The sequence below is a fragment of the Manacus vitellinus genome, unplaced genomic scaffold (genome assembly GCF_001715985.3).
Source record: "Manacus vitellinus isolate BGI_N305 unplaced genomic scaffold, ASM171598v3 scaffold_12_pilon, whole genome shotgun sequence".
Lineage (NCBI taxonomy): Eukaryota > Metazoa > Chordata > Aves > Passeriformes > Pipridae > Manacus > Manacus vitellinus.
This window is the reverse complement of record NW_021938949.1, coordinates 12496689-12521742: the sequence shown is the minus strand read 5'-3', so window position 1 is coordinate 12521742 and position 25054 is coordinate 12496689. Positions and strand designations below refer to the sequence as shown.

Below are 25054 nucleotides of genomic sequence, written 5' to 3'. Positions count from 1 at the left end.
GAAAAATACTTGAAAATTGCTCAAACACGGGGGGAAAAAAGGCAATATTGAAAACCACTGCCATTTATGCCAAATAGAGCTCGAGATGGATGGATGGCCGCAGAGATAATGGGCTTGTCTTCGCTGTTTTGTTTGTCAGGGAAATGGCTCCGTGTTTATCTTTTCCTTTGCTTGTGCGACAGGATAAAAATAGGGCACATATCTAATGCATATGTGTAGAAATTGCGAGTACAGAAATGTTCATGTATGTCACAGTGAGAATAGATAGTGTGCCCATAAATACTGGGATATAATGTGCTGGCTCTCATGCTTTCCATTTAGTCTAAGCAATTGAAAGAAATGAATGCATAAGAGAGTGGTTTATTTCTTTATACATATTGTGTTCCTCTTTTCTGGCTGTCTCTGCATTTGTTTGAATGCATGTATGTGTGTGGTTACTTCACTAGTCTATTTGAAAAAAGTTGTTTGTTTAAAACAACATTATACTAAACTTGAAGTATAATTTGCTTTTTGCAATGGGAGACATATTTATATTCCATTTTGCTATTATGATTTCCACAAGGCCATTTCTTATCTTCATGTCCTGTATAGGTGCTGTTCTTCCACAACAGAGGAAAAAGGGTCATTAAAGGACATAAGAAGGGACATACAGAGCAGAAGGAAAGGCTTTCATAGACAGTGTGTTGGTAAGGATCTTGTAAGGAAGAACTCTCGGTGGAGGGTGACAAAGCACTGGAACAGGCTGCCCAGGGAGGGCATGGAGTGTCCCTCCCTGGAGACATGAAAAATCCACCTAGGTGTGTTCCTGTGTAACCTGCTCTGGCTCATCCTGCCTTGGCAGAGGGGTTGGACTGGATGATCTCCAGAGATCCCTTCCAACCCACACTATTCTGTGATTCCATGATTCTGTGATTCTGTGCTCTTGAACAAACAAAGGGGTGTCACGTTCATCTCTCCTCCAGAAGGACTGAGGGCATGAGCGAGAAACAGGGTCTGTTGAGCACAACAGAGAGAGGTGTCCTTTTCTCTTTTGCTGGTTGTGCCACGCTTTCTCTTCCCAAGGAGCTGCATGCACAGCCAGTTAGATGAAGATGCATTGTCAAGTACATGTTAGAGGGATTATGTAGGAAGCTGGAAATGTAAGACTAAAATTAGAGACTATTTAAATCCCAACCTGTAATTGACTTTCCCGATACCTCAGAGCACAAAGGGCATATTTTGAGGGTAGTTTGTGACTGAGAGCCAGGGGCTGTTTTAGTCTCTCACACTGTGCAGATCTCAGCTGGCTGTGAGAGCTGCTGGTGGTGCCAGCAGCAGCACTGGGCATTGGTCTGAGCCACCACAGCACAGCCTGGGCTGTAACAGCAGAGTGACTGACCCTCTCTCAGCCTACTAGAACTGCTGAACTCTGCTGCTACAGGGAAGGTTCCCTTTCAAAAGTCACTTATTTTAAAAATTTGGGAAAATAAAAAATCAATGCAGCCATTTCTGAAACTCATGGCCATCAATAAAATAAGTCGGCTCACACTTTAGAAGATCTGTCCAGCTTCTATTCTCTCATAACTCTGAAGTGTCCTTGGTTTAGCACTTCAAATACAGCTGCATGTATCTAGGAAGGGGCTGTAACAGCTTATACATATTTTATAAAAAAATACAAAGTTCTGAACTTTTGAAAACTTCCTACTCTGCTGAACATCGTTTTCTTCAACATAACCACTGTTGTCTCTTTATCTTCCTTCTTTTTTTTTTTTAAATGTATTCATCTGTGTTTTCTGCTTCTTGTTAGTTGGCATTTATGAGTTCAAATAGAATTTTTAAAATATTTTCCTACTACTTTCAAATTGCATAATCCAATTTTCTATTGGTTTTGCTATAACCTTGACTTATTCAGACCAAACATAGGGTGCAGATAATCAGGAAGGGTTGCAGATAATCAGAAGGGGTTAAATGGTGTTTGAATCTGAAAATATTACTCAACAATGCACAGCTATAAGCCACGTTTCCTTAATTATTTTTTTTAATTCAGAATTGGAGTGGATTTGGGTGAATCAGGACAATTAAGGGAAGTGATATTGCTATTCTTCCTATTGTGATCTCTCAGCATGTTATCAGACAGTACTCTTTACTTTGGTTTGCTATGAAACTCCTTTACTTCTCACAATTTTTATACTACATTCCTATACTAAATGCTCAAAAGAGTCTATCAGGGTATGTGGAATTTTTAACGAATAATTGCTGTACATATCTGCTATAGGTAATGTCTTTCACTCACTGTGCAAAAATGATTGCCATTCCTTTACCATCAGTAAACAGACAGAAGATAAAACTTGTGTCTCAGACTGGGGATGTCCTGACAATATTTCCAAACATATTTTGGGTTCCTTAACAGTGTATGCATATCTTCTGAAAACTAAAAGGATTTGTAACTCCTATTTTCCTAAGTACATTTGGCTCATTTATGTCAGGTGAAGACTGTTATTAAATGCAACACTTCATATTTGCCTGGCAGTAGAATCTGATCTGATCTCTTATGACTCGTAGGACCTCTTTGGACTGGACCACACCAGTTGTCTCACTGATTCCAGCAGAAGAAAGGTCAAAGGCCATAGTGCATGGATTTAAAAATATTTTGTGATTGCCCAGATTCCAAATGAGTAGAATCCAAAGTTTTACCACAACAAGGAAGCACTCCTGTTGCATGGGACTACCAGGGAACTGTAGCAGCAAAGCCACATCCCCTGTGGGTGTAGCTGTAGCAGTAGCTGTCTGTGTATGGATGGTTGCACTCATGTATGATGACTTTACTGTATCTGTCAGCATATACAAGTTAAAACAATCCCTACCTCTAAAATTATAGTTTTGTTCTTTTTAGCTATTAACTTCTGAGCACATTTTTGTCTCGTGTCACTGGGCTGCAGTAACAGAACAATCCCTGTCGCTTCCAGACTGAAACCAGATTTATCACAGGCATCTAGGAGTATTTACCCCTGCTTGTAAGCCTTTGGTGAATATTTAACCTTACTATACTATACCTCTTATTAACAATAATTGGTGTTTAGGTTTGTCTTCACAGGAGGTATATCCCATACAGTCATTAACTGAGTACCTGCTTTTGAACTAAATGATTCATAAGTATTGAAAGCAGCTGTAACCAGTGATTTGATTTTTTTTTTTAGTTTAACTATTTCAGAACTCTAAAATACAGCATACAGCCCAGGCAACCTTAGAAATGTTATCAGCAAAGTGCTGAAGTTTTGGGTTGATCCTGTAAGTCTGTTTAGCACCTTTTTCCAAAGCAGTAGAGCACTGCTTACACTTGAAATTCTGGTTTCTAAAACATTTTGAAATCTGAGTAAATTCCAGACCATATATACAATATGATATATCATTATATATACAATATGATATATCATTAAGTAGATAACAATATATAAGATATGTGATTTTATTTTGACACAGGAGGCCACCACACATCATCCACAAATTCTGTGTAAATCCCCATAATTCTGCTGGAGCTTTGGAAGGCCCCAGTTGTGTCAGTGAATGGCTGCAGGTCACTGCAGGGTTTTTCCTCAGTCCTTGGCCATTTTGAGCTGGCTGCCTCACAAGGACTATGTGGAGCCAAGAGTTAGCACTGGTCAAAGGAAGAGAATCACTGTGACTCCTTTCTCTCAAACCTTTGCAACATCCAAAGTGAAGGGACCCTGTGCAAGAACTGCTGCCCTCTGCTGCTGTCCCTGCTCACATGGACACACAGCTGAGTTCATAACCTTAGAAGAGGCACTTAGGAAATTCAGAGTTAGTTCTTTCCAATAGCACTGCCACAGTAGCATTCACATAACAAAAAATTGCACACCCTTCTTCTCACTTTAACTGTATCAGCTCTGAAAAGACTATTTTGATCTTTGTTTCCCCTTTCCCAGCTGGACTCAGAATGATGTGACATTGTAATTTAGCTAGTGATAAGCTCATGATGGGTTATATTTCTTTCTGGGGCTAGTGAGAAAGCCTTACTGTGTCTGTTTAAAATGCTTGTTTAAAAAAGATGTTAATTAAAGTTTATCCTCTCTAGTGGGAACTGTTGAGTTCTATCCCAGAAAAGCAGCTATATGGACAGGTTTGCCAGAGGTTTAAGTGCTTTAAAGTTCTTGGAGAAATTCCAGGGCACAAGCCCATGTTATCTGTTTGAGATGAGCCCCAGAAGTTTCTCAGACATAAAAGCTATACAGGCACTGAACCTTCAAGTTCAGACTGGAGGGAAATGCTTGAGCCTGCCAAGAGAACAAGGAAGCCACCAGCAGTGCCTGGGCACGGTGCCCACAGGTTTGCTCCAGTACGGAAGTCAAATGGACAGGAGGCAGAGCCTGGTGGCCCGTGTCTGCTCCACAGCCTACTATTTTCAGAGCAGCACAGACTTAGCTCAAGTGCAGCCCTGGCCCCCAGGCTACTGCCTTCCTGAGAGAAGGATCCATGATTCTATAGCTCAGTTATTCCTCAGAGCTCTGCCTTTTGCTGTGGCAAAACAGCACTCAGAGCAAACCCAGGGCATTTCAATGGGTCCACGGAAAAATGACCTCGAGCACGTGGTGTAGGAATGGATAACCTGGATTCCAAGAGCTCTGTGTTAGTTTTCATTTGTAATCCCTAATGCAGTTTACTACAAAGCTGGACTTCAGATAATGATGACAATTTAGGTGTAAGGTGTATTGATTTGGTTCAACCATTTTCCCTCTTTCTGGCTGTAAATGCAGAGGTCTCCAAACAACAGAGTGGCTGCTAAAGTATTTGTGACATCTGTGCTTTAATTGAGTATTGGGAACATCTGAGACAGTAGACTCTCTACTTCTTTGGGGTGATTTTTCACGTGTTTTACAATTCACACGTAAGTGAAGGTGGCTCTGTGGTACATAACTGTAACAAGGGCCTTTAAGTACGTTATAAAATCTCACCATGGCAACATCTTTCTGCTCATCGTATTTATAGTGAGAAAAAGAAAACAGGCAAAAATAATATTAACCCTGAAACCTTTCTGAAATTTAGAGGTTGAAAGAGTAACCTAACTCAGGGTTGTGGGGTTTTTTTTTTGTGTAGCTTTCTGCAAAGATCCTTGAACATGTTACCAGGGAACTAGTAAGTGAAGGTGGTCTTTCGACTTCACTTTATAGGAAACTACCAAATACCTAGTTTTAGTTTGGGTCACTGTGACCAAATACAACTTGTTATGAATAAAAGGAAATTAGAAAGAAGATGGCAAATTTGCTTCCCTCCTCTGAGACCTAACCACAGTGGGCATGAGGCAGAAGCCCAGGTACAGTCATAGAAAGAGGTATCAGTTTGGAAATTACCTCTCCAACATCTTCCTGTCACCCTGTACTCTGGCATCATGTAAACCTGGCTCAGCATGGCTTGGCAGTCTTCTTACAGGGGCTTTACATGCCTTCAAGGAGTGGCAGTATTTTCCCTATTCCCTTTCTACCTCATTTCTGCAGTGTTTTTGAAGGCTTGGAAATGTCTGGGTAAATTGGGAGGAATAATTGTAAGAGCATGTTAAGGTTCCTGCACTAGAGAAGGGCACTTTAAGTACTCCTCTTGGTATCATCTAGTGGGCTACAGCTGAAGAGATCTTCCAGATAATATGATTCAGAATAACACCAATTATCTCTGTTCTTGCATTTTCTCTATCCCTTTTCCTATAGTCTCCACAGCCCTGTGTTACAGGAACACTTTATTCAAGCAGTGTGAAAGAGAAGGCGTGTAGGCTCGGTGAAAGGCTTGGATAAAGCTAAATGCAACTACAATGTCTCAGGCCATCATTCCTCAGGTGAAAAATGAAAATAGACAGATTGGCAGGGAATTTGTCACCTACAAATTCCTTGTGACTGTGGATGAATCTGTGGATGATGGAACACCAGAACAAACCATACCACTTTGACACTCGGGTACAGATAGAGGGTCTAGAGTTTAACCACCTACTTCAGAAATTATTGGATTTATTTCTTATTTCACTCTAGTTCATTCCCATTCATCTAACTTTTTTAGAACAAGTTCTTTGTTTATATTCAATAAAAATAGGGAAGGAAACTAAGGGAAATATAAAGAGATTCTGAATTAAACCCAAAAAATCCAACTATTTTTAATCCTTCATGAATTTTTCATTACTACTTCCCACAAAACACCTCCTGCCTTCTCCAAATGTTCTAAAAAGTGCTGCCATTCTTGGTAGATAAAGGCAGTATAAAATTATTAAGCAAAATTCCTTCTTTGTTTCTTTTTCAAACAACTGCTATGTAGTGACTTTCCATCCAGTGCCTTCTGCAGTGGGAATAGGTTCTTTAACTGTCAGGAGAGTAAAAGCAGTTGGCTGTGCTTACAAATCTGAACGGGAACCTGAGCACAGGCAAACTCAAAGGGCCCTTTTGCTCGTTCACACAGAGAATTACAGCATAGAAAGTTCACTTTCAATCCCTTCTTTCTGTTGCTGTTTCTAGGGGGAAAAGTGGCCCTAGTAGCAAAGCAAGTGGGAGATGTTTATCCTTTATACTGTGCCCATTTTTTTCTAGCCATGGCAACCTGAGTAAATTGGAGCAAGGAAGAGTGTGGAGGAGAGGCTGTAAGGCCAGGCTGAAGTGGTACTATTCTAGATGCCTCAGGCTGAAAGAAAAACACAGTCTAAAATCTAGCAGAGATTGAATTTATCAAGTGTTGTTTAGAGGTGGTTGAAAAACTTGTCAAAGTTTGGCTTCCTTTCTTCCAAATGTGTTTTCCCTTCTAAAATCAGATGCTCTCACAGAGCTTATCTTTCAGAAGTTTTGGGTTCACAGTAGCCAAAATTTCACCAGTTCCCCAGAAGGCTTTTCAGAACAGAACAGTAAACTTTTAAGACCATCATTTATTTCTGTATTGTTAGTGTTGTTACGTTGAACATACCACAACTATGGACCACTTCAATCTGATAAGCTCTGATAATGCACACTGTGGCATCCACCTGGGAGCAGATGTTTTTCTGCTTGTACAGACATGCCAGATCTTATTCTGTGAGGCTTCCTTAGGTAGGAATGGGATAGCACAGGCATATGCTTGTAGGTTGGATCCTAAACTGGAGGTGCCCAATCTGGCAGCTGACATGACGTGCAGGTGTCCCACCACAGAGTCACCTGGATTGCACGGGCCACTTTCTCAGACACATATTCTCTATCTACCATGCTGCATTTAAACCTTTCTCCTACCTCAGGATTAAAGGCACAAGATGCAGCCAGTGGTGACCCAGTCATCTGTGCCCATCATTTAGGCCCTGGCAAAAGAAAGAGGCAGCTGCACTGGCTGCGAGCATGAGGCAGGGACCTCAGGAGTTTACTTTGGAAATAATGAGTAACACTTGTCAAATCAGTTGCTGTGGGTGGAACAACCTTGGTCAGTGATCTGTGTTAGGCATTGAGCAGAGGTGGCCTTACTCAGGAACACTAAGTGTAAAACAACACCTGTCCTTAATACTTGCTATACATGCTCTACTCTAAGTCCTTGCTAAGCATAGGTTGCCCTTGACTACTAAAACCAGAAACCTCAAGCTGCCTAATGCCATGGCATGGGGAACAGTGACTGTAAAAAATGTTTTTGTTCTGGGTGTCTTCTAGGCTATGGAGAAAGTGCACATTTTGCCACTCTGGTGCTCAGAGTGTTCAGCAAAACTTAATGGTTTCTTAAGCAGCCTTTGGAGCCATGAGAGGTAACAGAGCTATAAATTGGCAGGGCTGGCCAATGCAGCTGAACAGCAAAAAGACTTTCAAAGAGACGGTTTTGCTCCCAAGTGCTTATTGTCAGCTCTTCGAGTTAAACAGATTTTAACAACCCAAACAAAAACTCCACTGGGGAGCTTTTTACAAACGGAAAACAAAGGATCCCTGCTCCAGCTACATCAAAGCTTCCAGGCCGTTGGAACCTCTGGTGGCAGTTTGTTTCATCCAAGGCCCAGAACTCAATGCTAATGTCAGGTTTCCCGCCTCCCAATGAACCATCACTTTGGAGTTTCCCAATCTGGCTTTTAGCTGACTCCAGAGAAGAAACGGGATTGCTGCAGGCAAAGCTACAGCCACCCCCATCACCAGACAGTGGTTACCCCCATGAAAGGTGTCTCAGAATACTGTGCTGTCAGGAAGTTTTAAAGCCTTAGGTGCCTCTGGATTTGTTCACATCCAAGCCATCCTATTCAGGAGATTTCCCTTCCTGTACCAGCCACCCTCTCTTGTGCAGGCTGAGAGAACTGAGAGGCAGATTTGAGCTGGTGAATCTGAAGATAAGATGATAACATTTATATTATTCTTTTTTTCCAATTCCATTTTTATCACCCCACATAATGTAAATAAAGGAGAGTAATAAGAGATTTTAATTTATAGAAAGGTGATGGTAGTGAAATTCCAGGCACATTTAAGAGAGAACAGCATTACTTTGTATTTAGCGTGGGGGTTCTAATGCATTTTTGTTCAGAATATGACAAAATTTAACACTGCAGTTAAAAGGGGGATGTTCTTGTAGCTCTGGATAATTAATGACAAGATGGATGCAGCCTCATCTGAATAAGAGGTAGAACCATCTCATGGCTGCTACACTTTGACATGACATAAAGAAGTACATGCTGCAGTGGTAAATCCATACCTAATGGAAGAAAATGCACTGGTTGTTAAAAAAAGAATAGAATAAATAAATATTCTTAAAGAAAAGAATATTTAGGTGGAGAAATTAAATCTATGGTTGTATAAGAAACACAGTTGAGATTTAAGTTGTAGGAAACCAACTGAAAGTTCTGAATCATCAAAACCTACAACTTTACAAACCATCCAAAAGTTACAATTTGTTTCTTTCAAGATGTGTGCTTATAGCCAAAAGAAATTAATGAAATCTGAATAATTAATTTCTCCAATCTTTGTTATACCACATAAATTTGAGAGGGAGCACTTGAAAAGGAGAAAATTACAAGACAGATCCTAACACAATATAACAATCTCAAATTCACTGGAGTCAGTCTGGTGCCTGTATTATCCCTTCAGCTTCCCTGCTCACTTTAATTACCCAAGCAGTTCCATCAGTATGACATCTACTTCCAAGCACATTGTGTTGCCTCCTCCTCCTCTGTCTTCAGATTATAACAGACTGATAGGGGGAGGTAAAGAGAAAGAAGTATTCATGCTATAATGTCCTTAATCCATGGTACAAGTGGAACAACTGAGCAGGGGGAAGTAAGGAAGAATCTTATAGGTAAATAATGGAGTGGGATTTGAAAATTAGGGAAACTGAAGAGGATCCATCTGGATTGAGTGAAGGATGGGAAAAAGAAAGATGGAAAACCTATTCTGGGGTATCAACATTAGATCAAAAAAGTAAGTCACTGACTAAGCCCTGGCCTGAGGTGAGGTAAGGGAATGGGATGTGGAAAATTACTGGACATTATAGGAGAAAGTGCTGAACATGATTGATAAGAGTGTGAGAAAATGACTAAAGTTCCAGCCAGCACCAGGCAGGATGGCTGGGCTTCACAGGTGGCTAAGGGGGAGTTTTGTGAGAAATGGAACAGAAGGCCCAACTCTGCAGATGACTGGGGAGGTGTTCTGGAGACCTTTGGGGGAGTAACATCTTGCAAGGCACTGCAAGGTATCTGCAGCACTGAGACCACAAAAGGCATTGGAAAGGGAATCAGAACTGACAAATTTGGGATAAATGTAGCAAAACTGGGAGCAATGGGAAAAAAAGTAATTAGGTGGGTGTTGTGGAGGAGACCAGGGCAGAGGAAGTGGGTGATAAAAAGGTGGGAAATAAAGAAGGGATATTATGGTACACAAGCATAGGATCAGCACAGTCTGGGGTATCTGTTGGCAGCCCTGCACTTGACTGCTGCAGGTGGATCAAGACAATAAACCAAACCCTCCCCTCTGACTGTAACACACCAGCAAAACCTTCTTCTACCCCCGTGGGAGTGAGGCAAGCAGTGTGTGTTCCGGGGGTGCCAAGGGACCCCCCCCATCAAAGGGCCAGTCCAGTATCACATGTCAGTGCCCAGTCAGTGCTCACCAGCTTCCACAGCTGCCCATCACTCCATGACAGCAACACGACTGACCAAACTAAGAAGTACTTCTGCAAAATCATCACTGTCTTAAAAAAAAATTCACTAAAACCTGTTGACAGCAACAAAATGTGTTTGGAATGCTGTTTTGGTGTTGGGGTTTTTTCCATAGAAGAAATGTGCGAGCATTAAAAATTCTTTCCCTAAGACAGGATTGTGCCCTTACTGCCCACAAGATATGTAGTTTTTATCAGGAATAAAAATAATTGTAATAATTCGTTAAAAATTGTTAAAAGTCCCCACAAAGGAAAATTGTTTCACACAACTCTTAGAAGAGACATAGAGGGCTTGAAAAAAACAGTCAATTTTTTCACTAAATTCACTGTTCTCTGGTTCTTTTACTTGTATGGTCTTTTCAGACAATATTTTGGTATTTCTAGTAAACTGGGCATCTGTGAAGTCCTCATTCCTTTCTTTGGTCTTCTCATCTCTGTACCTCTCATTAATTCTTAAGTCAAATGAATGATTGTGTAATCTTGAATAGTGGTACAGACTTAAAAATATCATCTGGGATCATCCTGCTTTTCATTGTGTCTGTGTAGGCTGAAGAATTCTGCCTTTGACATTGTATGTAAAGGATTCATTTCTGTCATCAACTGTAGCATGGCATATATACAGATTCCTCTTGAAGCCTCCATGGCTGGTTACATTTTTAACAGTATCTCAGACTGTGAAGTACCTGACACATCAACCAGATACTTATTGTCTTTAATGAGGAATTATTTTTTATGCTGTCATGTTCAAACTTGAAGGTTCAGATTCCAGCTGTATCTGAGAACCACTTTTTTCCTCATAAAGAATCTGGTCAAATTAAGTATTCTCTTCTCAGGAGGGGGCAGAGACAAGCGAGCACAAGTGCAAACATTCTTTTTTTCTGCTACACTGAGCCCTCTTTAATTATGTGAAAATTGACAGTTGTCATAATTTCGAATAATAGTTTTCAGTGTGTAAATGACAGAAAAGCGTAAACTTCCTCTGGTGGCGATGGCAGGGTCACACAGAAGGGATGCAGAGAGTCCTGCAGCCTCCTCAGACACAAGGAATTCACCCAGGAGCCCACCCAGGGCTGCTGCCAGCGGGGCAGGTGGCAGTGTTGGTGGGGGACTGATGCAGCAGGGAGCTGGATTGTTGCCAGGCTGCCTGAGGGGCTGTGCTCCATGGGTTTCTGATATCCCAAAATGTAACAGAAGCAATGGAGCTTGAATCCTGCTCCCTTCCCCATCATTGCCAACCCCTCCAGTTCAGTTGGCAGCAACAGCACTGGCTTTCTGTAAGCTCATTTCTACAACTTTGCTCTTGACATTACTAGGCAGTAAGCATAGATTTTCAGGGGAATATTCCTATAGATTATGTGTTTATGTCCTCTTTTCTGGTCTTTTTGAAATAAAGAATGAGTTGCTTTGACTATGGTGAGAAGAATTTAGGTTTGGTTCAGAGTTTCACTGTGTACCATTTGTGTTCCCAAAAGTTTTGCTTCAAGGTACTGTCCCAGTCTCCTCTGCTGGAACAGCAGATGAGGAAAAAGATGTGAGCATGTTAAATTTAGGATACTTGTAAACCTTCACATGCCACTGCTGTGGCAAACCTGCTTTTTACTAGGTAGTATAATGTTAGAAAGTGCAGATGAATTGTTTTGCAGCTGGAAAAGGGGAAATACCAGTGTTGCTATGGAAAGTTCTTGAAAGACTTTCACTACCCTGTTGTCCTGGACATCCATACCAAAATGTTGAATTTAGAACAGGGGAAATGCAGAGAGGGCATTCCCAAAAGAACAGACACACAAAGTCTGTTCTGTGAGAGGCAGCTTAACAGTTTTACTCCTTTAGCTCCACAAAAGAAAGCTGGGAGTTGGTACGATTACTCTTGGAAAATATATCCACAAAGTAAAAACCACAGAGGAGGAAGGGACAGCACAAAACCAGTTGTTTGTAAACTGGCAAGAGATAAGTTTGAGGCAGTTTTCTGGCCAGCAGAGAAGCTGGGTTGTGGAACAAGCTCACAGAAGTGTCAGACACAGGTTTTGGTGGACTTAAGAAGCACCAAAGGTCCAGCAGCATGTGGGCACTGTCTCATCCCATTTGTTTCAGTCTCAGCCTGCTGTAAAACCGTGCTGGCTCCATGGGCTCTGCTGGGTTTTAACCACACCAAAATTTTTATCAAATGGCTCGTACTCTCAGTTGTGAAGTTCATTAATTTTAGATCTCTTTGAAGTGAATAGGAGAGAAGATTCTGACTTTGCTGTCTGAATGGCAAGTACTGGATCAGAAGGGCATGTCTCAGCTTTTAGGAAGAAGAAAACTTTGTGTAGTTGGAACTTTAAAAGTTGGCACTAGAAAATCTGGGTTTTTTGAAAGGTGACAGGGAAGAGTGTTCTTTTTAAATTTTCTAGCTTAGGCTTATAGCCAAGCTTTAAACTTGAAAAAATAAAATAATGTTACACAATGTGTGACAAAGGTGCAGTGGTTACAGTGCCATAATTCTATAGAAAATCTCTTCCATTATGTTAATGGAAATATGTATTTTTATTTGCAATATAGATGTTTTCCATTATCTTTTTTTCTCAGTAATCAAGATATGCACATAGTGAAAGCTCTGAGTGAAATGCATGATGAGAGACCATTGAAGATATATATTTCATTTCGGAGAAAAACACAGACAATTAACTATATACTGAGTTCAGTATTGTGTCTAAGAAATGTGTTACTCCTAATGAGACTACTTCTTACACTACCAGAGACACTCTTGTAGTTTCATTAGTGAAAAAACTTCTGAGTGTTAATTATAAGAGCATAGTAATGAGTCACAAAGTAAAGAAAAACTAAAGGGCTGTTACATATAACAAAACTTTCTGCTGTCACCACCTGTTCTGCTGAGGTATCAAATACACTGTCATAACTACGTGTAGAAACACTTCAAATTTAGCAAAATCATCATTAAAAACTGGAAAATGGCAAAATTTAAGTCTTTCTACCCAGGTGTACTTGTATTCTTCATGCATATGCTTTTCATAATCTCTCAGCACGTTTTCCATAGGCCCCTTGCCTTTTTGAGTGCCAAGGGTGAACAGTTCTCCCAAAAAGCTGCTCAGCACCTTGTGACACACATCCTGTGCTGTGTGGCACCAGCCTGATTTGTTTCTCGCTGCTCAAACCGTCTCAGAAGAGCAATAGTTCCCTCATAGACTTTTCTGTCTCATTTATCACCACTGTCTCTGAGGGCTTCACAATGACTAATTAATTTAACTTGCCAAAGTCTTGTGAGATAAGGGTTGGCATTTAATTGAGGCACACACAGATGAAGGTCAAAAGTATCCTCTAACTTGGAGGTGTGCTGCTGAGGTGCTCTGAACATGGTGTTTAAAACAGTAAAGCTTTTAATGTTCAAATTACAAATTAGTCATCTCTGTTGCAATAAATAGTGCTCAACATTTCTGTCAATCAGAACCTGAGCTCAGGACAGATGTCTAGAAAATAACAAATGAATGGCAATGAAAAATTTGGTTAAAGTGCCTCACTTAATGAGAGGAGGACGGGAAACCTTTGGCAGATGCAGAGCCATAATGTGATTTTCTGAGGCAACATTTAACATTTAGAATGTGTTTTCTTTTCCAGCAACTCCCCTGCCTCATTTTCTAAGATCACCACCTCCAAATTCAAGAATGGTCCATTTCTGTGAGAAGATCAAGCAAAGGCAGCAGGAGGCCCACATCAATGGACAACTCAGCCATAAAACAGATACATGCAAGGTATGGAAGCAGAGATAGCTGCTTTTTAGAGAATGTTTGTGAAAGCAATAAATGAATTCAAGGATAATCAAAAAGCCACAATTTTTTTTAAAGAAGACAGTGAATTTGTAGTTTAAATTATTTCTGAGGTACTGTTTACATGTAAACAAATATATAAATAATAAGTGTTGTATTAGTGGAAAAACAAGATTTTTAGGTTGTTGTTCAATGGCTGACAAGAATGAAGCCAACTGAAATGTATTTTTAACCAGAGGATAAATCTTGTTTGAAGGCTTTATAAAGGAACCTTATAAATATAGACCAAAAACCTGGATTTATTTTATGTACTCCAGGCTTTGCTCTGGCTTCTGATCACAAGAAAACTGATGTAAATCTGTAATATCTCCTTTGAAACCAACTAAGGTTTTCAGAATTTATGCTCCTAAATCCAAGAGAAGAATTTAACCCAAGGGCCCCAAGCCAGTTTTATTGAGCAGGAGACATTTGGTCTGGCTGCAGGGGGCAGAGGCCGTGGCAGTTGGCCAGTTTTCCTCCCCAAGAAGTGATGTCAGACTAGGCAGTAGATCCCTCTGGGCATCAGACAGCATGGGAAGTAGCCAAACTCTCTTCTGAATGGGAGCTGCTCAAGTGAGCCAGCTGGCATCTCTTCCAGAAGGCTCAGGGGACGTGGCCACCACCTAAAAGTGCCTTACTGGTTGTTGGCCTCTTGTTTCAGGGCTCCTGTGACTTGCTCTCAATCCTCATTCTTTTTGTAACATAATGTAATTTAATTTATGACCACAAAAAGTGCAACAAGAAAGGGAAAAGATGAAAAATATTATGCTAAATACAAGCAGTCGCATACTTGAAAATGTAAACATCAAACTATTCCCTAGATATGTAATTACAGGCAGCTTCAAAGAGGGGAAGGCACATTTTTTTGCAAATATATCATATTTTGTATATGCTGCTTTTGCCTGAAAGACTGTCTGGTTTTCTGCAGGAGCACAGCAAACTGCTTTTAAAGGGATCATCAACCAGAGTTGGTGGCTAATCACTTGGTGATCCCATGAGACACACAGAGGCATGACATGGAACAGGAAATTAAAACACAAAAGCAAATGTTGCACATCTCCAGCAAGCTCCTCTTCCTTTCCCAAGGCGCTGAGGGATGATGTACCAACCCACACATTGGAGTGTGGATAACAGGAGGAGCCTTCCTCTGACACATTCTCCCTTCCCAGCTCTATGAAATCAGTGCTGGAACAAACATCAGGAGGTTACACGTCTGCTCCTGCTCCATGGTGTCTAGTACCAGACAGGGAGTAGAAAGGATGTGCTGGAAGGCTGATTTTATAGCACCAGCTGTGAAAAAATGCCCTTAACAGGTTCCCATCCCAACCACTGCTGCAGGAACTGCACTGGGCTGCTGTAAATATCCCCTCCTTTGACCTCTGCTCTCAGTCAGATCCCAAAGTCCTCTGTCTCCAGAGAGACACACATGGCCCCAAGAACCCCCATGTCTCCCTCCACATGTCTGGACTACACTGCCAGAGCGAGCCCATAGTCTTTCACTGGCAGGTGAGTTATCGAAGTATCCACTGCTCCCACTGCTCCCAGGGGATGCTCCCAAGTGGCCTCTCTGCGGGGCAGCTCCAGTTTTCACAGCATGAAATTACCTTTCAAACTCCCACTCGTTGCCTCCTTCTAACAGTCTTAATCCTCTCCCACGGGAAGGAAAGGCATTCTGGATGGGGGGCTGTGGGGACTCCCTGCATCACTCTCTAAGATCTGTAGCCCATCCTTAGGAGCAGAGCTGGGCTGCTGTTCAGAGCTCTGGTGGAGGACAGTAAACAGGAGGGACATGGCTGTGTCCCTGTCCCAGTGTGCTGCCTTGGGCTGGTCCATGTGAAACCCAGGGTATTTTTTAATTTTTTTTTTATTATTTCCTAAAACATTTTTCACCTCAAGTAAAAGAGCACAAAAAGCTCAATACTGGCTGAGATCTAAAATGTTTGACTTGTGTGTTCTTTCTAAGCAGCTTTCACTTTGTGAAACGTGTCAGCCTGCTGGTGAGGAAGAGCAGATCCTTCCTCCTTTGGTACTCTTTGTACAAGCTAAAAAGAAACTTGACCAAAATAAGGAGGAGAAGTTCCAGTGGATTCTTTGTGGGCGGAAAGAATATGTTTATAATTTCAATTTAGAAATTGAAACATTTCTTATTTAATGTTTCTAAACTTTTTTCCTTAGATAAATGGAGGGGAAGAAAAGCCAGAATGCCAATGAGGATACAATAAAAAACTCTGATAGCACAAGAATATGCTGAGACCAGCTCTCATTTGAGCTCTGTGTTCATCTCTGGACAACACAAGGAGGGTCACAGAGTCTGGGGATCTCTCTGTGAGTAATTTAAACTCATGTTTAAGTCTCTCTTGTCTCTTGCAAACCATTTTACCTCTGGCAAATAGTTTCTGGTGTCCTAATTCCAAAACACTCATTTGTTATGGCCTCTGTAATGGTGTTGGATTCAGAATGAGTGTGAGGTTCTATGGGGCTGCATTGGATTTGGCTGATACTTGAAAGCAAAGGGTTTAACTTAAAACCAGCAAAACTGTTTCCTTAGATTGTGGAAGAGAAACAATACAACTTCACTGCTTACATGTTGGGAATGCATCCTCAATCACTACTTTTAAAAGTTAGCAAATGGAGTATGTTAGCAAGAATCAAATCCTTGGCATAACACAGCACTTATCTCTTTTCAATATTTGTTTCCATTAAATGACTGACCTTCATTTTTTTCCTTCTTTTGTAGGCAACAGTAGAGCAACACCAACATTTTACATTTCAGACAAGGGAATCAGATTATTTTTTATTGCTACCCCAAGACATTTGTTGTGCAAAGAACCTACAGGTAAGTTTTATAGCAGATGAAATTAGTACAAATAAGCCACAGGGCTGAAAGGCAGAAAACTGTAGAGGTAATGAATGAAATATTATATGAGAGTATCCAGTGCCAGACATACTAAAAATTCATCTTGCTGAAATACAGATTTTCTTAAAAATATTTAGCATGAATTAATGTGAATCTATATGTGCAGTTGGCTAAAATCCCTGCACTTTTTACAAGGGCACTGTCATGTAAACAGAAAAACATATGGTAGAGAAATATATCAACACAGGAAAATAAAATACTTACAGTAGCACATAGATTTCTTCTTTCAACATAACTAAATTTGATTTGCTTTTTAGGTAATATTTGATGTTTTTCTACTTTTTTTTGTCAACTGGCGGATCAGTTGATTATTTCCCAATAGTTAAATGCTAAGACTCATTAGACAATTGATGAGTTGGAAAGTAGGGTCTTCTTCCCTTGTACCTCACAGTGTTTGTCTGACAGAGTCCCTTCTGTGAGAATTTAACAAACAAATATTTCAAAACAGGAGAAGAGACAAAAAGGGAGACATCTTAAACCAAATACAGCCAAGTAGGTGCAGTCTGGAGTATTCTATTGCAAGGATTAAAAGTGTGCATATGGTTTCTTTAAAGCCTAGTTCTAGGGCATTATTATTACAATGAGTGCAGAGAACTATTATGAATTAAAACAGCATTAAAAACTGAAAGCCTCCAACATCAATATCTGCTGCTTGATAAAACACAAACCAGTGATTAAAGTAATGATTGATAAGATGTAACTTCAAAAATCTCATTCCTGAAGATGGAAAAAGCAATGAAGACTCAGTCAATGGCATTACTTCCTGTGGCAGCTGTGGTATTGATTTCTAGCCAGCAGTCAAACTGAGAAAAGCAAAGCCAAAGAATCTGTTGTCATTATTCTTCCTGAACCTCTATGTCATAGTTAGTCTGTCAACTCCAGGGTACACTCCAAAGTTGTATATTTTAATATATATACAATTGTCAAGCTGTACAAATAGCTTTATTTTCTAATGCTCATTTTCCTTTTCTTTAATTGTGAGACAACTAATCTCTTTTTCACCATCTCGCTGAAGGTATAAATTAACTCCTGGGTGAAATTTGAAGTGTTACAGGGAATTTTAATTTTGTTTTGTTTTTCTTCCTCAAGAATCAAGTTACTTTCAGTAAACAAAGGCATTCTTGATAAAAGATCCTTTGCATTTTTATTTAGGCAAGTGTTGGGGCTGCCTATGTTTGCAATTAAATCCTTATGAATACTCTGCTGGCTAAACATGCTTCTCCAAAGAAATGCAATGAGACATCTCGTGTACATTACAGTCAGCTGTGGACAGCAGTCCTTTCACTAGTTTTGATTAATATGCCACTGTATCCTGGTAAGATTAATGAACTGTGAAGGATATGTGGACACTGTCTCTTCATTTCAAAGAAGGAGTGTGAAGAATTTAAATAAACATAACATTTGGATGGTCTGTTTTACGAGGATCCAATTGACTGTTTCTGCCTTTCCAAAGCCTGTGGGGGTTTTGTTTGCTTGGTTTATAGGTGGGTTTTGAGGCTGCAACTTTTAGGCAGTGGTTATGTTGATCAAGACCGACTACAAGCCATTATTTCAACAGGCAATTAAAATTTACACCAGATGAGCTGATTTGATTTGTATTACCTACCAGGTAGTAGTATGACATTTTAGAGGTGCTTTGAAAAGACAAATTTATTGTAATATGTTTTCTCTGAGAGCTGCTATATAACAGGAGTAAAATAGAAGGGTAAACAAAAAAACCCTCAACCTGAAGTTGAAAAGAAATAAAGTAAAAAGGCCTGGATGCAGCTGTAGCTTTTCTGTTACATAAGAATCATACAGAAATTTTTTATGTCCCTCAATTAATTGTAGGTCTAATACTAAGTTTGTTTTCCACCTGCAATTTTTGGCTTAAGAATTTTTTTGCCATTTGAATCATCCACAGTGCGATCTCCAGTAATTACAGTCAAAATTACCACTGTCAGCCACAGAGAATTAAGTTCATTCAAGGCTAGGAATTGCAATTGTTTCTAATGCTTGTAAGTGACAGAATGTTATAGCCCTACTGATTTTAAAGTTTTGTAAATATGAATGTGCTATTGATTAGAAACATTTTTAACTGATTTTTTTAAAAAATCTCATTTCCGTTGCTTTTTCATTCACTATAATACATGAGTCCCTCTCTGCAGACCTACTTTACATTTTCAAGTATGTAAGCCATGCAAGACTGAAGTATGATGAGGAGCCTGGGGACTGCAATGTTTCTCTCTGTGATCAGTTGTATAGAATTGACCAATAAGCAAAAATTTCTCATCTCTGTAATAACTATTCTTTGCTCTACATGAGCTGAGTGGGCACTGAAAGTTTAGTTGTCACTAGAAAATCAGCACATCCATATCTGGTTGTAGCTATTCCTTTTTATTGCAGCTTTGGTGGAAAGGTTGCTGACTCAGGGATTCAGGGTCCTGAGTTACTCCCCTGCTCTGAGCTGGTGGCTGGGGGTCTCACACAGACATGTATTTACTATTGCAGTATGGGAAGACCAGCCCAAGTGCTTTCCTCCCTAGAAGCTGCATCACAAAGTTTTGGTGCATGGATTTAGTTAATCCAGCTCATTCCCAAAGTTCTAGAATGAGCTTCTGAACAAATCTAATTTCTACCAGTCATTCCTGATCAAATACAGCAAACAGCAGAAGGGGAGAGAGCCCCCAGAAACAGGAAGAAAGGTGTTCCATGTTCAATCTCCGGCAATCAATTCAATAGAGCTAAAATAAGGTTTTGTTTATCAATGTTTTTTAAATTGCTACATTTTAGCTGCACGTGATGATCATCAACCAGAAATCACAAAGCACAGATCACAGCCAGGAGAGAGGTTTAAGGTCACAAGGCACAGGAACATTGGTCAATACCATAACTGCAGCCTTCAGATTAAATATTAAATATATAGGTAAATTCCCTTCCCCAACAGTCAGCAAAATATAATCATGGAGTCAGTGGCATAAATATTTTGAAAGTCTGAGGAAACACCTGTCCTGAATTATCTTATACATTTAAAGGTCAGCTCTCTAGGTAGCGGTGTCAAGGTCACAGAGCAAATCCTTTTTCTGGTCAAAAAGCTGAAAGGAGGAAAGCTGGGCTTTATCAAGCTTAAAATAGCATGGGACTTCCTTTCCTAGAGTATTCTGACAGACTTCTTCTTTTTTTTTTTTTTTAATTCTGCTAACTTTGTAAACATCCTGACATTAAAGGGATCTCAGTTGTCAAATTAGAAATATGTTTGCTATGCACAGTTTTAGGTGAGTTTGCCAGAACAGGTTTAAACCTGCCTTTTTCCCCTCAGGCTGGTGGAACCCCTGGGCCAGTTTTTTGCTATCATCTAGAACTTATTTAGCAAAATAGTACGTGTCACTTAGTCATATATGCAAGCTGTGCCTGATGGGTCAGAGACAGATAAAACCTGGGCACTTATTGCACTTGATGCAAACCTGCCACTCTTAAATTTTCACTCAGTTGTTCTGTGTAATAATATGTATCAATTGTCACATTAAGCCATCAGTGCAAGTTTGGCTCTTCGAAAAACAAGGACAAAATTCTTGCTAACTTCAGCAGAGCTGGGTTTTCAGGCAAAGTGAGTAGAAATCCAATCCAGTGGTGATGCTGATACCCTTGGGGACTGCTCAGGAATAGTGTGAAGAACTCCAAATGGTTCTGTCTGAAAAAAAAATGCTGCTTTCTCTCCTATGTCTGTCCCACAGTATGTTCTTTGTTATCTGTGAATCACCAAACATCCTTTGTGACGTTTATATGGCATAGTTATAAATAACTCTAACACTTGCACATTAAACAGAAGGTGATTTACAAAGTGCTGCTCACTCTGACAGCTGTTACTACAGCATAGTCAGAGTAGATTACTTGCAAGTTTATTTTAATTATAGATAGGCCTACACTGAAATACTACAGTCACCTATTCTGTACCAGGACTGAAAGATAGTGGTAAATAATAGAATGGGTTTTATTTGCCTGTGTGAAAGATAGAGCACGGGCTTTCATGTATGGAATGTGCTTTCAAGTATCAAATTTTCACCTGGCTCTTTTTAGCAGGTTTCTGATCCAGTGAATCCACAAAGAATTGGTTAGACTTCTATGTAAAATGTACAGGATATTCAGAAAGACACATTTAAAATATCAAACCAAATTTCTACCTTCACAAGGCAAAATTCACCCATCAGTCTAGGGCCACTGACTGTACTTGGGTACTAATGCCAGCAAATTTTTCTTAGAGGAAAAACTGTTATCACTGATAAGTTCTGCATTTGTCCTATGGAAACAAATAATGAAATGCATCAAAACTCCATAATTCAATACTGTAGAAATTGCCTTATAGATGAGGAACTGTCCATAGATCTTGTTTAGGAATTTAGCAGGTGAATTGATTGACTCTTTGCTGGGCTTCTCAATGTCAAGAAGACAATTTTCAAAACTACTAACTCAGAGAACACTTAAGCAAATCCCATGAAGCCATTACATCACCTGAATGATTCAGAATAAGAATGTTACATGATATGGTTCATGATTCTGACCATGTATAGTGACAGTTATGAGACCAAGATTTGAACAGTCTGAATTTTGATCTCTAGAAGATCCTTACTTACAGTAAATACTGAAACTTTTGCAGCAGTCAGAAAAAGTTACATTGTTCTTTCAGGAATATGTAATTGTAATAACCTATCAGAATAATAGGTACTCCAAAAATAGTAATGAAAGACAACTTCAGTATATGCACTGTAATATCTTGCACTCTGGGTTTCCTAAAATAGGTCACTGGCAGAGAATCTCTGGTTCCATATTAAATGGAAAACCTTAATAGAAAGTGCTTCACTTCTCTGAGATTATGTGACCTTCTCACCGAAAATTACTCAATAGTAGTTTCAGATACTATTTTGGGTCATTCTGTATTTGAACAAATGTTGTCATGAAGTAGTTCTTACAGCTGAACAGCACAGCAAGGTTACATGTATGTTCTGCATCCAAACTTCAATCTGTAGCAAGTGCAGTGCAGTGGTTAACAGGTCTATATTAATGTTCTCATGGAAAGCCTGGTCAGTTGTGTCAGTCTCTCAACACCACCGTGGCTCATCAGGGCTGAACTGTTCATCATGTGCCCTCTGCTGTAGCAATGGTCATTATAAATCACTTTCTGCCCCAATGTAGATACAGATGGAATCAATTCATTACTGCTTGCCTGCTCTGGGAATGATCAGCAGTGCAGCACAGCTCAGCAACCCTAATCTCTAGGAACCATCTGGAACCACTAAGACAAACCCTGTCTCCTTGCACAGGGGAGGCCAGAGTTTTGGAAGCCCTTGAGGCACATGGTCTCTCTGAGTTGCCTACAGTTACAACCAGCTGACAGAAAAGCCAGGAACAGGAATTAGGTCTTCAGCATAGCTTGTATTACTTATCCTTTCTATGAAGTGCTGAATGGAATTTTGTGGTATAATGTAGCAGCCAAACTTAGGTTTTGGTGAAAACAAACAATCTCATTGAAGGTAAAAACAGCTCCAGGAAAAAGGAGCTCACTAAAAGCCTAGGCATGATCCTGGATGGGCATAGGATGTCCAAAGAATAGTTGAAGACCATCAGATGGGTGCAAAAGCTTTGGGTTTTAACTCTAGATTTGCCTAGTAAAAGATATAGTTTAGTGTTACATGCTCTGATAAACCTCTGGGTTTTTTGGGATCAAAACTGGATTTTATAAGGTACCCAAATCCTGAAGGATCCAAGTATCTCCAAATGAGAGGAATGCATACCAACACAAATCTGCTCAGATTCACAATTTTAAGGCACTATTTTTAGGACTTTCTGCACATTGCAAAGAGTTGTAATTCTTTATTTTTAGAACCGTAGCTGTTTGCAGTAAGGTAGCATTAGAGTCCCTCAGTAAAACCACTTCCACTGCTATCAAAGTGGCAGTCAAACCTGATCCCAAGCCTGAAGGAAAGGTGTATCTCCCTCAAGTTCGAAGGACTTGCTTTTGAAACCATAGCTGAAAGAAGTCCTTTGTATGTCAAAACTTCCAAATAAAGCTAAATCCTTATTGTGTTTAACTTGGAGAACATTTTTTCAAAGTAATTGTTCATGGAAAGGATGTGGATTTTCAAACCTTATTCACATTTGCAAGTGCTTGCAAAGTCCAGCAACTTTATAGAACAGAATACAGACCTTTGAAACCACCCTTATATTTTAATTTCTTTTCAGGGTCAGTAGCTGAATCCTATTTCTGGTACTAGAACATTTGTTTTCATCTAAAAAGCTTAATACAGGAGAGCTGGAAACTGCATTGTTCTCTTGACTACGAACTTCACCTCACAGGGCCTGTATTTTTTTGCAGCTCACCATTTCATTTCCTCGGAAACTTCTCTGCCACCAGTATCTTTACAAGCAGAAACGGGGATTTTCTGTCACTCAGAAGAGAAAGGGCTGAGGTAAGATCTATTTTAATTCATAAATGGAAGCTTGGATGAGTCTTTCTGAGACAAAGAATTCCAGTTTAGGTCTGCATTTAACACAGTACTTCAAAAGCACGGGTAACATCAAGTGTTTGAGTCAGGCTGTTGGAATCAAAGGAACTGTGAAGAACTTAAAATGCTGCAAATGTGCATCCAACTCACAAAATGTGTGTCTAAAGAATTATTTTATTCTAATACTTCCATGTTTTTGGTAAAAGGATTCAACTGTATGATTCAAATAATCAGAAAATTTCATACACGTATATTTCAGTGTTTCAAACATGAAGCCCTGAAAAAACTGGAAGACTTCTTATATCTCATCACTATTCCTCTCTCTGTTTAAAATCCTCAAAAATAAGTGAACCTTCATGAACCCATTTAGCTGATTTCCCTCTTTTCCATGAAAGCAGATGCATCTAGCTCTATAGGTACAACTCCAGCTGCTTGGTTAAGTTAAGACTTTTATTAGGCAGGTTTATTGTTGTCAATAAATATGTGAAAAAGAGCAAGTTTCATCCATAAAGGCTGTGGAAACTACAGGAAGTCATACAAAGGGAATAAACCTCCCACCTTGTGCTTTATTTTAATTTGTTTCATTTTAAGGTTGTTGCCTTAAAAAAATATTTAAAGGGCTCAACATTTTATTTGTCAAATATTGCAATAGAGCAGTGTGTGTGTGGCACGGGGAGCTTGCTGGAACAGACAATGGCTCCTGGAGTACACGGTGTCTTGGCAGGAGTTGATTTGTTCCTGGACACTTTGTGGTGCCAGGAGGGAAGGGGTCCAGCTCCAAGTAAACCTGCCTTTAGAAATTACTGATGCACAGACCTTGTGCTGGCCATCAGCACAAGAGAGCAGTGAATGCCATCTCAATGCCATTTTTCTTTTTCACACAATATTTGAGATTAATAGGAGTTCTGTCCAAGTGAGGTACAGCTTCCCTAGTAGGTTAAGATCTGCCACTTCTGTTTATGTTGCCTTTTAATTGGTCTCTTCTATGCTTAGAAGTTCAAAGAAAATTTTACAGATACTAGCTGGCAGAGAGAGAGGGAGAGAAAGTATTTAATTTCAAGATCTGGTTGGGTTTTAGGCTACTTTTTTAACTCTCACTCTACATGATGCAATTGCTTTCAGGCTTTCCTTCATGCTAAAGCATGACATCTATTAATTGGAGTGACATAATGCAAATGATTAATTGGGTCCTGGTCAAACCTTGTGAAATGCTGAGCACCAAAAAGCAGTGGAAAGGAAGGGTGGTTGGCAATTTCAGGCCTATTTCCTGTATCTTTTCCTAAGTAATTCCTAAGCAAATTGCATCTGTTAGTAGGTAGGCAATGGCAACCAGAGGGGGGGGGTTTCTTAGCTTGTTTCAGGGATTTTTTTAAGGGTTATTATAAGACCTATCTTGGCCCAAGGTTGGTAGCTTGAAAATTTACTGGCATCTTTTCTTTCAGCAAATTGAACTCAGAATTTGGAACTAACCTTGGTATCAGGAGTTTCCAAGTAATTGATAAATGAGTATCAAACTGCCTTTGCTTGGCAATCAAGAAATGTAGAGGCAATTATTGTCTTTTTAAAGACATAACAATAATGGACTCTTTGCTCATAATTACAGTGTCAAGGTCATCAGAATCTGAAAGGAAATCATATACTGCCTCTGCTCTGCTCTCTTCACTATTATAACTTATTATTTCAAATTAGGATGTTCCATATATTTCTTTGAGAAACCACTACATCTCTCTGAAGAAAAAAGCAAAAAA

At 39.8% G+C, this 25054-nt stretch overlaps 1 protein-coding gene and 1 long non-coding RNA gene across 2 annotated transcripts in view; one reads left to right on the top strand and one right to left on the bottom strand.

Moving 5' to 3' along the window:
- Positions 1–25054, bottom strand: part of SHISA9 (shisa family member 9) — a 169813-nt gene that overhangs the window by 104514 nt on the left and 40245 nt on the right. The gene's annotated exons all lie outside the window — the stretch shown is intronic.
- On the top strand, positions 16103–23257 carry LOC115307121. Its single transcript, XR_003915563.1, has 3 exons — positions 16103–16235; positions 16648–16746; positions 23177–23257. It is a non-coding gene; the product is annotated as an uncharacterized LOC115307121 (long non-coding RNA).